This window comes from Felis catus, chromosome E2, assembly GCF_018350175.1.
Source record: "Felis catus isolate Fca126 chromosome E2, F.catus_Fca126_mat1.0, whole genome shotgun sequence".
In the NCBI taxonomy this organism is placed as follows: domain Eukaryota; kingdom Metazoa; phylum Chordata; class Mammalia; order Carnivora; family Felidae; genus Felis; species Felis catus.
In genome coordinates this window covers 57,004,301-57,018,059 of record NC_058382.1, presented here as the reverse complement: position 1 = coordinate 57,018,059, position 13,759 = coordinate 57,004,301, and the positions used below count along the sequence as shown (strand labels likewise).

Sequence of the window (13,759 nt, the reverse complement as noted above, 5' to 3'; positions counted from 1 at the left end):
GAGCAGAGTCCAAAAGAAAATCCAGCCAAGAGCTCACTGTGCTCTTTAAAAAGAGAAGCCTTGGGGCGCCTGGGTGGTTCAGTCGGTTGGACGTCCAACTTCGGCTCAGGTCATGATCTCGCGGTCTGTGAGTTCGAGCCCCGCGTCGGGCTCTGTGCTGACGGCTCAGAGCCTGGAGCCTGTTTCGGATTCTGTGTCTCCCTCTCTCTCTGACCTTCCCCCGTTCATGCTCTGTCTCTGTCTCAAAAATGAATAAATGTTAAAAAAAAAAATTTTAAAGAGAAGACTCCTCTAGGTACAAAGTATGAAGGACAGCATCAAAGAGCCTGCTGAGATCAGAGGGTGGATAGTGGGCTTTGGGGAAGGGGCTTTCTTGTTTGGGGATATACAGGGCACCTTGTGATCTGTGGGTACCAGAGAGAGGACCCCTTTCTTTCTTAGTCACACAGTGGTAACTGATGTCCCATTAAACCCCCTCGGATGTCCCCGATATGTCTTTGAGGAGAGAGACGTGTGCAGGCACTGGCTATGCCCTTTACCCTCCTCTGCATGCTAATAACAGCACTCTACTGAGCACGTACTATATGTCCTCTGCCCTCCTGGCACGTAAACACATGATCTCAATCCTCACAAGAACCCTGCCTAACTTCAGACTGTATTAAATAAATTCTAGATGGCCTAAGGATTTAGACTTTTACAAAATGGAATAAAAGTAAAGTAACGTCAGAGAGAGAAAGGTCCTTCGAGACATGGCAGAGACCATAAAAGAGAGATTGGTAAAGTTAAGTACATAAAATTTTTTAAAAAGTTCTTTATACTGGGGGCATCTGGGTGGCTCAGTTGGTTGAGTGTCCCACTTTGGCTCAGATCATGATCTCGTGGTTCATGAGTTCGGGCCCCATATCAGGCTCGCTGCTATCAGCAAAGAGCCTGCTTTGGATCCTCTGTCCACCTCTCTCTGCCCCTCCCCGCTTGTGTTCTCTCTCTCTCTCAAAAATAAACATTAAAAAAAATTTTTTTTTAAAAGTTTGGGGCGCCTGGGTGGCTCAGTCGGTTGAGCATCTGAATTTGGCTCAGGTCGTGATCTTGCGGTTTGTGTGTTTGAGCCTGCTCTGTGCTGACAGCTCAAAGCCTGGAGCCTGCTTCGGATTCTGTGTCTCCCTCTCTCTCTGCCCCTCCCCTGCTCATGCTCTGTCTCTCTCAAAAATGAATAAATGTTAAAATAAAATAAAAATTCCTTATGCTTAGAAACAAGATCAAAAGACAAACACTACCTTGGAAAAATATTTGCAAGGTATATTGCCTACAAACGGCTAATTTCCCTAATACATAAAAAACTAGAAGGCAATGTGGGAAGACCATCAACCCAGCAGAAAAGTGGAGAGAGGATATGATCAGGAATACGAGAGGAAATTGAAACAGCTCCTAAAAACATGAAAAGTGCTCACCTACGTTCATAATTTTAAAAAGGCCAGTTAAAACTCCACTGAGCTACCAGTTTTCATTTTTCGGGTTGGAACGATCAGAAAGTTGATAAACCCCCATGCTCCCAGGCTGTGTGGAAACAAGCACCCTCTAACTTGCTGCTGGGAGCATATCCTGGGGCCAGCCCTGTGGAGGGCGCCTTTGCAATATCCGTCCACGTTGCAAGTTGGCCCAGCAATTTTTACTGATGAACACCTGATCTGCTGAATGGGTTGATGACAGATGGGATCAGACTTCCGGCACTCAATCAGCCGGACCAGGAGATAGGCACAGGGTCCAGGACGATATCGGGCCCCACGAAGGAGACGCAGGTGAGGAGATGCAGAGAACCATCTCTGACGGTGGCTGGGACTCAGCTTCAAAAATCCTGCTCTAGAGTCTTTTGGCCAGTAAGAAACTGGGGGGTTGTGACGAGGACTGTTGGAGCAGCCACATTTGCAGAGGCAAGCAAGGCAGGCGGGAGAGCATCACCGGCTCTGAAGGTCAGCAGGAGGCTGTGAGCATGTATCCTGGGCCTGATCAGTTTCCTCACCGGTAGTAGGTTTCGCCCCTTTTTAAAGGCTGTTTCCATACCTGAGAGATGTAGATGACAGCAATACCTATCTCACAGCCTTGTGGGGGTTAACTGAAACAATTCTCTTCAAGCATAGAGCAGGCAGTAAAGACCGTAACATTTTAGCTACGTTGTTGTAAGTAAATGAATGAAGTAAAGTGTTGTGAGTAACTGAGACTGAAATGCTTTGGGGTGGCTGTCTATTTGCTCGGGTCCAAAAGGAAGCAGTGTGTTGACCCCCTGACCCCGGGGGCAGGATTATCTTCCCATGACTCTGAGACCCTGGGATTCCTGTGCAGCTTCTTCCTGGGATCCTGAAATAGGTGTGGGGAGATGCAGCGGGGGGGGGGGGGGGGGGGCGCGGGCAGGGCTGGGGGGCTGGCTGACCCAAAGCCACATCCTTGAGCAAATGCCAGGATGATAAAAAGACATTTTCTTTTGAAATGATTTTCCAATAGTCACAGTTATTCTTATTTATTTATGTATTTTGAGGGAGGGGGAGGGCAGAGAGAGAGAGAGAGACAGAGAGCATCCCAACCAGGCTCCACACTGTCAGCACAGAGGCCGATGCGCGGCTCGAACCCACGAACTGTGAGATCATGACCTGAGCCGAAGTCGGAGGCTTAACCGGCTGAGCCACCCGGGTGCCCCAATAGCCACAGTTATTACGAGAGATTTGTTTTGTCCTCTAGGAAGTCAGGCTCTGAACTCCCTTCACTGCTTCCTTCTCCGTTTCCCTAACCCACTACCTTTATGGAAGGAATTAACACACCAAGCTGCGCGCCCCACCCCCCAAAGGCTGAAGGCATTATCAGTAGGATGTGACTTCATTTCACTTCAATGAAAATACAGTATCTGTTGTTGAAGGGAGAGAGGAGTGGAGCCCCCAGTTGACTATCTGTAAGTGCCAGAATTTCATAGGTGGAACCCTCCAGTGCAAGTATTTTGATATAAAAATCCTGGGAGGTAGGTCTATATATATATGCATATATATATATATATTTAATTTTTAATGCTTTGATTTATTTTTAAGAGACACAGGGCATGAACAGGGGAGGGACAGAGGTGGGGGAACAGAAGAGCCGAAATGGGCTCTGCGCTGAGTTCGATGGGGGGCTCGAACTCACAAACTGAAAGATCATGACCTGAGCCACAGTCAGACGCTCAACTGACTGAGCCACCCAGGCGACCCCTGGGAGGTAGCTCTTTATGAGACCAGCCTTTGTTGCGCATGCCTGATCTCACAGGGCACGTGGAAATTACATTTGGCTCATTCTGGAAAAACACAGACACACAAAGCACCCTGAAGACCTGGCCTTGGGAGCACACCCCAGTTCCTCTTTACCAAGGAAGTGGAGAAAACTTGTCACCAGCTGCTAAGGAGCAGGTCTGGTTTAGATGGGCTTCTTTGGTGTTTGGCCACTTGGCCACATCTCCTCCAGCCTGGGATACTCCTACTTACGCAAGAGCCTGGTGTCCAAATCATTTGCCCTGAGGACAGTTCTCAATCTCTCTCTTGGAACTGCCTTCCTTTTCACATCATTTCTGCTTTCTGCCTTTATCTGTGTTCAGACTCGTTTTTCTCTAGGTGTTACCATCCAGTTGTTTTTTTTTAATGTTTATTTATTTTGAGAGAGAGAGAGAGAGAGATCAGGGGAGAGGGTCAGAGAGAGAGGAAGGGAGAAAAGCCCACACAGGCTCCGTGCTGTCAGCACAGAGCCCAGTGAGGGGCTTGATCTCATAAGTCTTGAAAGTATGACCTGAGCTGAAATCAAGAGTTGGACGCTTAACCGACTGAGCCATCCAGGCGCCTCCTCCCTGCTCATGCTCTTGGTTCAAAAGACTTCCCTAAGCCAAACATGAAATTAAGGTAACAGTTCACTTTACTGGAGTATCAAAAAAAAAAAAAAAAAAAAAAAAGAAAGAAAGAAAAAGAAAAAGGGGGGTGGGAATATATGTAACCAAGGAAGCTTAAGGTCTGCACACTGAAGACTGCAGAGCATTGTGGAAATACCTCCATAAATGGAATGACGTCCCTTGTTAATGCATTAGAAGCTTTAATATTGTTAAGGTGGCAATATTTGGCCAAATTCATCTACAGATGCTTTGCAACTCCTTTCAAAGCTCCAATTTGCAGAAACGGAAGAGCTGAATCTAAAATTCACATGAAGGGGCGCCCGCGGGCGCTTAGTAGGTTGAGCATCCGACTTCCTTCAGGTCATGATCTCACGGTCCGTGAGTTCGAGCCCCATGTCAGGCTCTGTGCTGACAGCTCAGAGCCTGGAGCCTGTTTCAGATTCTGTGTCTCCCTCTCTCTCTCTGCCCCTCCCCTGTTCATGCTCTATCTCTGTCTCAAAAATAAATAAACAGGGGCGCCTGGGTGGCGCAGTCGGTTAAGCATCCGACTTCAGCCAGGTCACGATCTCGCGGTGCGTGGGTTCGAGCCCCACGTCAGGCTCTGGGCTGATGGCTCAGAGCCTGGAGCCTGTTTCCAATTCTGTGTCTCCCTCTCTCTCTGCCCCTCCCCCGTTCATGCTCTGTCTCTCTCTGTCCCAAAAATAAATAAACGTTGAAAAAAAAAATTAAAAAAAAATAATAAAAGAAATAGTGGGGATGTCGAGAAATTGGAACTCTCATACACTGTTGGTGGGAATTTAAAATGATAGAGCTATTCTAGAAATCATTTTGGGAGTACCTCAAATAGTTCAACAAAGAGTTACCCTATAAGCCCAGCACTTCTACTCCTAGGTACTCGAGAGAATATAAACATTTGTTCGCACAAACACTCGTACATGAATGTTCATAGCGGCATTATTCATAACAGCCCCCAAAAGAAACAACCCAAATGTCCATGAGTGGATGAATGGAATACTATCCAGCCATAAAAAAACAAAGCACTGATACAACACATGTTACAGCATGTTACATGTTACACATGTTACAACATGTTACACGTTACACATGTTACAACATGTTACAACATGGATGAACCTTGAAAACATTATGCCAAGTGAAAGGAGCCAGATATAAAAACAACATACTGTATGGTCCCATGTATATGAAATATCCAGAACAGGCAAATCAACAGAGTCAGAAAGTAAATTTAATGGTTGCCTAGGGCTGGGGGAGGGGAGAACTGGGAGTGACTGCCAATGGGTATGGAGTTTCCTTCTTGGGTGATGAAAATGTTCTTTAATCAGATAGTGGCCATGATTGCATAACATTGTAAATGTACTAAACTCTACTGAATTGCGCACTTTAAAATGGTAAATTTTATGTTATGTGAATTTTATCTCAAAAAAAAAAAAAAAAAAAAAAAAGAAAGAAAGACAGACTATCCCAGAGGGATTAGCATCTTGAGTCCTCTCTAGCCAATCAGTAGAGAGAATGTGATTCGTCCAGCTAGGAACAGGTGCCCAGGGTGGGATACAGGGTCTCAGGGACCAAACAGGGCTGAGCAGGGTTCAGTGTTCAGCAGACAAGGATAGGGGCTGGGCAGTGGTCCCAAAAGATTTTGAGTATAAAAAAATAGCGTTAAAGAAAGTTTTAGGAAAAAAAAAAAAACACCCATAATTCTAGTATCCTAATTACGACAGTCTTTATTTCTGCAAATCCTTCCAGTATTTGTCCACAGGCCAACATATTTTTCTGAGTTGTAATCACTGTGTTTGTGCTGTTTAACTTCCTGTTTTTTTTCACTTCCCATCATATCACAAAAATTTCCTACGTTTCTAAATCACCTTCCTAATTATCCTTTTTAATGGCTTCATAACATTCAATTGAGTTGATGTACCATAATGTCTTAATCACTTTGCCATTTCTGGATATTTACATGGTTTCTAATTTTTTTTCTATTATGTATATATCAATTATACCGCAGGAAATACTTCCATGAATGCTGATTTTTTTTTCTTTACTGGAGTTGCCCAAATTACCGAAAGAGACCAAATAGGATCCATTTCCCCAGGAAATGGCAAACTCACCAAAAATCCTAGAAAGAAAGAGACTCATCAACTCACTGGTGCTAGCTGGAAAGGCAGCCTCAGTTCTGGGGACCCCCCTCTGTCTCCCCCCAGGGAAGCCTCTGTTCTCTCACCCCTGATGTATCGCGAATTGGTTTCCTGAAGTTGTGCGTGCTATGAATATGCTAATACAGATTCACCTCTGCATTTGGGTTGTATCCAGGTTGATTTGTTTTCGCCTGTCCTATGAACATCTTTAGACATGTGTCTTAGTCCTGGGGCACAGGCGCAAGGGTCTCTCTAGACATCTCATAGTCTTGACACGATTACACACTTGGGGATGGGCCATGCATGGGCGGGGGTTGGGGGTGGGGATTGTAGGATATTTAGCAACATCCCTGGCCTCTACCCACTAGATGCCAGTAGCACACCCCATTGCAACAACCAAATATGTTTCCAGACGTGGCCAGATGTCCCTCGGAGGACAAAACGGCCCTCCGCTGTAGAGAATCATTGCTCTAGACTTGTGTTCCTCAAGCTTTGCTATACTTTAGAATCATGTAGGGGAGTTTTAAGCATAGCCCATGCCCAGACTCCATCAGGTCCAATTAAATTAGAACCTGGGGGCATACTGTTAGCACCAGTTCTCATACTGCCTGGAGTCACCCGGGAGCTTTAATACTGATGCCCAGGCCGTACATCCTAGAGCGAGGCCTGGGCATTGGGATTCTAAATAGCAAAGTCTTAGGCGAATCTAAAGTACAGCCACACTGGAAACCACGGGGGCCAATGCCTGTGGGCGAAACTGTTGGGCTGCGGGGGCCCACTGTACTAAGTAACAGCCATCAGGTTTTTATACACGTCTGCCTTCCTCCCCGATCTATTACTCCAACACTGAGCTCCGGGACGGCAGGATCTGTGTCTCATTTCTCTTTATATTTCTGTCGCCTGGCACATAGTAGCCGCTTAACGCGTATTAGGTGTATCTGTTGTTGAATGACTGGAAGCGGGTTCTAATTTGGTCGCAATTAACAAACACCTTGCTGTTGGAGCCACTGGGCGAAGAAACAGAATTACAGTGACTGGGCGTGGGGGGTCGGCACCCCCACAGAGCCCGGAACACACTCCTGGGAGTCAAGCTAGGAAAGGTGGTCAGTATCAACCCTTCGATTACTTGTAGATGCTACATTCCGACAACAGGGGAACTGGAGACAGTTCAGACTGGGACCTCTTCGCTGTCTCAAGAGGTGTCAGGAACGAGGGGCTCAGGGCGCTGGTGGCGAGGGGTCGGAGCTTTGATGGGGAGGCCTGAGCAAGGAGAAGTGAATGGAGACAGGAGGGAAGGGACCCCGCTACTGTTCCGAGGTGCGCGGAATGATGTGCCCCCAAATATGCCCAAATCCGAATCCCCGGAGCCTGTGGTTATGTTAGGTCACACGGCAAAGGGGAAGTAAGGCTGCAGGTGGAATTAAGGTTGCTGATGAGCAAACCTTGAGACAGGGAGGTTGTCCTAAGTCATCTTGGTGGAAGAGGGAGGCTGGAACATCAGAGCTGGAGAGAGATTTGAAGGTGCTGTGCAGGAAGACGGAGGAGGGGCCACAGCCTAAGGAAGAAGCGGGCACCTCCAGAAGCTGGGACGGGCAGGGGAACAGATTCCCCATTTCAGCCCAGTGAGACCAGGGTTGGGCTTCAGACCTCCTGAACTGTCAGAGAATGAATCTGTGTTGCTATAAGCCAGGGACTTCGCGGTCATTCGTTAGAGCAGCCGTAGGAAACTCACATACCTTCCAAGGTTTCCTTTGCTTGGTCCAAGAGGAAATGCAATGGGAAAATACGTTCTGTATCAGGCTCTAGTGTCTGTTAATACAAGGATAGGCAGGGGGCCTGGGTGGCTCTGTTGGTGAAGTGTCCGACTCTTGGTTTCGGGTCAGGTCATGGTCTCAGGGTTCGTGGGTTCAGGCCACACCACCCGTCCCGTTCCTTGCTGACAGCGCGGAGTCGGCTTGGGATGCTCTCTCTTCCTCTCTCTCTCTGTCCCTCGCCCACTCTCTCAAAATAAATAAATAAGCTTCAAAAAGTGGTTAAGAATAGGTAATGCTTGGTATCGAACTTATTAGGTGCCGGACACGGTGTCCCACACACTTCCCATGAACCTGTTCGCTTTGCTCTCACAACAGCGCTGAGAGGTAAGTTCCGTTTGTATCTGCGTTTTTACTGATAAGGTAAACTGAGGCAGAGAGAGGTTAAATCACTTGCCCGAGGTTGCCCTGGAAGTCTGGCTCCAGCGTCCATGAGACACACGGCCGTGCTTGTGACTGCTGACTCTGAAGGTCAGTCTCTTGCTGGTAAGACCGCAGCCTCTCGGACACGTGGTGGGACCTCCCCACAGGACCCCGGCGTGGACAGGAACAAGCTTGTGTTACCGCAGCGCGAACAAGCTTCCGCGTGAGGCAGGTGAGGGCTGCAGTGATGGTTGTCTTATGAGCCGTGAGGCTCCAGGAGACTTATTTAACTTCCCTGAGCTTTATTTCCTCGCTGGAACCCAAGACGACACGTCTCTACCTTAACTAAAGGGTTGACATTTCAGCGCCGCGAGGAACAGTGTGAAAAAGTACGAAAAAGCAGTCAGTTAACGTATTTCCACTTCTTCCCCCTACCTGGTTCGGAAGGCAGGAGAGAGGTTAGGTGGTGAAGACAGAGGACACGAAGTCTTACTCCCCGTGTTCAAATCCCGAGCCACCACTTGCCGACGGCAGCCACAGGCAAGGTACTTCCCCTCTTTAGCCTCAACTTGCTCATCTGTAAAATGGGTGTGGTGGTGACAGTACCCTTCAGAGAGCACCAGTGGATGCTGACGGGGGTATTAGCAGTCTTATACCATGCTTCTATTTTTATTTGTTAAAAAGCACTTGAAAAAAAGTTCATCAAAATGTTGATAGCCGTTATTTCTGGGAGATGACTTTTTTTTTTTTAAACGATCTTTTAAATATATTTTTGAGTTCCCTGAATTTTTTTTTTTTTTGCCTGAAATAAAAAAAAAAATTACAACGAGCATGCAGGACTTTTAATAATAAGAAAAAGCCATCTTTCCCCCATTTCCATTTTAGATGGCAAAGAAAACCTAGATTCATCTGGCTCAAAATGTTATGCCTCTTTGAGAAAGCTATGTTTCATCCTTCATTAGATGCAACTTGAGGCCGTGAACGTGTGCAGAGCGTCTCCTGTGCGCCAGCTCTCCGCCCGGGTGGGACAAGGCTGCAGAAGCTTCTACTTCTAGAGAGTTTCGAGAGCCCGGGCCACCACTTCTAGTGTTTAACAAAGTCTCCGCTTTGCTGCCTTAACAACTGTCTGAAATATAATTCAATCTCCTCTTGATAACTCGGTGTTCTCACCAAGACCCAAGTTAACAGTCAAACTCACTTCCAACCAGGATTAAGCGGTCTTAGTAATAATAATGATGATCTTCACCCCCTCTGGGCACTGACTACACGCCAGGGAAGGTGCCATGGGGTTCACTGAATTCTCAGACGACCTCGTGAAGGAGGGGCTTACTTTCCCCACTTTCAGACGGCAAAACCCAGAGGTTGTGTATTTGCCCGCAGTGACACAGCTAGTCAGGGGGCGTGGCAGGATCTGAGCCCATTCCAGCTGATTCCAAGCCATCAGAGGTTCTTCTCTACGGTAGGGCACGTTTCCGTGTGCTCAACACGGGCTGCGACAGTGGCGCGTCCCCCAGATGGCCGCATTTGACAACTCCTGTCCAGTCTGTTGGTCCGGCATCTGGTGACTCCCCACCAAGGGGCGGGGGCCTATGTCCCCGCCCCTTGGGGCTGCGTGGCCTCCACAGGTTCGCGGCTTGCGGCTCGGCTCTGCCTTGAAGGAAGTTGCACATCCAGAGGCCCGGACGGGGGTCCAGTAACACCTGCAACAGGGAGCTCTTCCTGGGCAGCCCTGCCGGCCCCTCAGCAGGGCGCGGGGCTATGCAGCGGCCTCCTCCCTGCACGCAGCCTTGCCCTGGAGCAGGAGCTTGGGTGGGCGGCCACCGGCCATTCAGCACTGGCGTCCCAGGCTCGCCCTGCCCCTTCCCTTCCAGGTGTCAGGTCCACCCTGTGGTCGGAAGACTTTCCCCAGACATCCTGCCTGTGCCCTGTTCTCTCTTGGGGTTACCCCCGAGCAATCTCGTGGGCCCCTAACTCTGTCTCAGTGCCTGCTTCCCACGGGGCTCAGAGACGGAGCCGATCGCTGTCCTGTGACCATCAGAACGTGATGGAACTGAAGCCTGGGGCATAAAGGGAGAGGCACTTCTTCCCCCTGCCAGGTAGGCAGGGCAACCTCTGAGCCCACCAGGCTGGGAGGGAGCCCAGAGAGAGGCCCTGGGACTACACGGAGGGACAGAGAGGCCTGGCCAGCCACCACGCACCCCAATCTCCTTCCTGTTCTTGGACTGGAACCATAGGAGGGCCGGGAGCCAGAACTGCCCCGGGGGAGCCCCTCCCAAATTCCTGCCGCCCAGACGGTGAAAAGCAAACTCTCATTGGTTGTTTGAAGTCAGAGTTTCCGGCCGATCTGTTCCTCAGCCTTAGGGTCACCGGTGTGTCAGTTGGGGACAGAGGTCCGTGAGCCCGGGGCCTGACCTCCTTCAGGCCGCGCAGGCCGCTCTGCGGCTGAGAGTGCGGCACGCAGTCGGAGTGCTCCCTCCCGCTTTGCCCGCCCCTCGAGTTTACACGTAGGGGCTCCTTCCGAACCGCCTGGAAATGAATGTGTAGCATCTGCAACCACGTTCTCATCCAGTCGTGGTGAGGATCCGCTCTAAGACCCCCTGCGAACGTTTGTTGATGAGACAAACAGAGGGCGCTTCTGAGACCTGGGATTTATTTCACGAGACCCTGAAACGCACACTCATGAGACCTGCCGTGTCAAATAAACAGACAGGATTGCCGTGAGGCACTGGCTCCCGACCAACGGTTACATCCGGATGTATGCATCCGGATCCTGGATTCTTGGATCTCCTTGCTACGGGCCCCTCCCCCCATCCAGACGCATGCCACCATTTCTTTAAAAAGGAAGAGAGAAAGAAAAAGAAGGGGGGCTGACAGCTCAGAGCCTGGAGCCTGCTTCGGATTGTGTGTCTCCCTCTCTCTCTGCCCCTCCCCCACTTATGCCCCCCCCCTCAAAAATAAATAAAAACTTAAAAAAAAAAAAGAAAGAAAAAGAAAAGAAGAGAAAAGCAAAAAAGCGTCATGGCGCAGAGCAAAGTCCAGGCCCCGGAGAGAGGAGATCGGAGGTCAGCCTTCCCATGTGGCACCGGACCAGCAGGGGGCGTCCAGTCTCAGGGGACTCCCTTGCATCGTGGCTGGGCTCAGTGCTCCCATCTGGAAATGCACAATAACAATAACACCTCCCTTAATGGCCTGTTGTGGGAATTCAATGAGATCGGAGATATTATGTGATACATAATGAGATATACAAGTGCGTTTTATTGCCTTCAAGTATTTTACACACGGAAGCTTTGCTCATCGAAAATTACCAGGAAGAGGTGTTTATTTCCTTGTCGTGAGATCGCCCCTCAAGTAGCTTAGAAAGCAAATATGGCCGTTGAAAACATGGAGCTTTCGAGCTGGGCGTACCTGGGTTTGAAGCCCGTCCTCACCCACGCAAACATAACTGGGTTGGGAAAACCGTTGGCAGAATTTCCTCAGGCGGAACATATGCGTCCCATATGACCCTGCAGTTCCGTCCTAGGGGTATGCCAAACAGAAGTGCTCACATATGTTCACCAAAAGACATGTCCCGGAATGTTCATAGCAGCCCGGGTTTTAAAAGCCCAGACCTGGATGCTGCCCAAATGTCCCTAATATTAGTTTTCCATTACAGGCTGCATGACAGATTGCCACAAAACTCGTGACTGGAGACGACACGCATTTTATATTCCACAGATTCTGTGACGAAGGCATTTGGGAATGGAGCTTACTTCAGAATCTCGCAAAGCTGCAGTCCAGGTGTCTGCCCAGCAGGGGTCTCATTTCAAAGCTCAGCCGGGAAGGGGTCACTGCCAAGGTCATGTGGCTGCTGGCAGAATTTAGATCTTCGTAAAACCCCGGGCCTCAGTTTCTTCCTGGCTGTCGGCTGGAGGCCATCCCTAGTCACAAGAGGCCATCCTAGGCCACAGTTCCTAGGCTTGCCACATCGGCCTCCCCAAAATGCCACTGCTTCATCAAAGCCAGCAAGGGGGAGCGTCTGCTTGCAGAATGGAGGTCACAATCCTCTGTAAGGTAATCGTGGAAATGAATTCCATTACCCTTCTATTGGCTAGAATCACATCACACACCCTGCCTACTATCAAGAGGAGGGGACCACACAGAGGCACAAACACAGGAGGTGGGCGTCACGGGACCACCTTAGAGTCTGTCCACCACGTCAACGGTGCCATGCGTAAATAAAGCGTGGATTGTCACACCATGAAATATCCTAAAGAGAATGAGCAACTTCAACCCCATCAACAGTAAGGGCGAATTTCCAATCACAGTCTGAAGTGAAAGAAATCAAAGAAGCTAAAGGGTACGGGCTGTGTAATCCCATCCTATAAAGTTTAGAAACTGTCGAAACTGACCTCTGCTGTTAGAAGTCAGGATGGTGGTCAGTCGGAGGCTGGCGGGGGGGGGGGGGGGGGGCGGGGCGGTGGTGGCTGGGATATAAGGGGGTTGGGGGTGGTAAGTAATGTTCTGTTTCTTCATCTGGATGCCGGTTACAGGGCTGTGTTTACTTATAGAAAACTCATTAGGATAGGTTCACCTCTCTGTACATACGTTGTGCGTCAAAAGTTGAAAAGAACTGACCCAAGAAGAAGTGGAAAATCTCAATAGCCGTGGAGGACACGGAAGTGACAGTAAAGGAACTATAACCATTCCCTACTCCTTCCCTGCCCCCTCCCCCAAGACACCTTGTACTTTGTTCTGCAAATCTCCAGGGGTCGCATAATTCTTCCCTCGCTTAATGGCAGGTGGTAGTTTGCGGCTGCATTCAAAATCAAATGTATACTCCAAACCATGGCCTACATGACCCTTTGGGTTCTGACCCTTCTAGTTTCACCGTCTATTTTTTTTTCATTTTTAATTTGAGAGAGAGAGAGAGAGAGAGAGAGATAGAGAGCGCGGGAGAGGGGCAGAGGGAGAGAGAAAATCTCAAGCAGGCTCCACGCTCAGCATGGAGCCCAACACGGCTTGATCCCGCGACCGTGAGATCATGACCTGAGCCAAAAATCAAGCGTCAGGCGCTCAACCAACTGAGCCAGCCGGGTGCCTCTAGTTCTGCCTTTTCACCTCATGCCACCACCCTGCCTCCCTCTGAGGCCCCAGTCACACTTGGCATCTCTCAGCCACTCGGGTGTGCCAGGCTCTGTCCACTTTCTGACTTCAGGGCATTTGCACATGCGTCCTCTAGCCTGGACCCGTGCTCTCACTCTTCAGCTGGCCATCTGAAAGAGGTGGATTCTCACCGATACTACCTCCCTCACTCTACCACCCACTCACTCCTTCCTTCCTCTGTCACCACGGCACACACCGCCAATACATACTTCCCGACCGAGCTTTCAATGATTTTTGTATCTTCTCCTCCCCATGAAGACGCGAGCTCCCGGAAAGCAGGGACCACACGTGCCTTGCTCTCTCTCTGGGGTCTGCAGCAGAGCCGGGCCCAGAGCATTTGCTGGGTGAGCGGGAGCGCGTGGCCATCTCACATCTCCCTGCTCGCGGGCCCCGTG

The 13,759-nt window shown here is 49.5% G+C and overlaps 1 long non-coding RNA gene across 1 annotated transcript in view; it reads right to left on the bottom strand.

Annotated features, from left to right (window-relative positions):
* Window positions 1–11,457: 11,457 nt before the first annotated feature.
* Window positions 11,458–13,759, bottom strand: part of LOC102902105 — a 16,308-nt gene continuing 14,006 nt past the window's right edge. The window contains exon 2 of the long non-coding RNA XR_006590153.1: window positions 11,458–12,265. This is a non-coding gene — a long non-coding RNA (uncharacterized LOC102902105). The remainder of the gene's footprint in view (window positions 12,266–13,759) is intronic.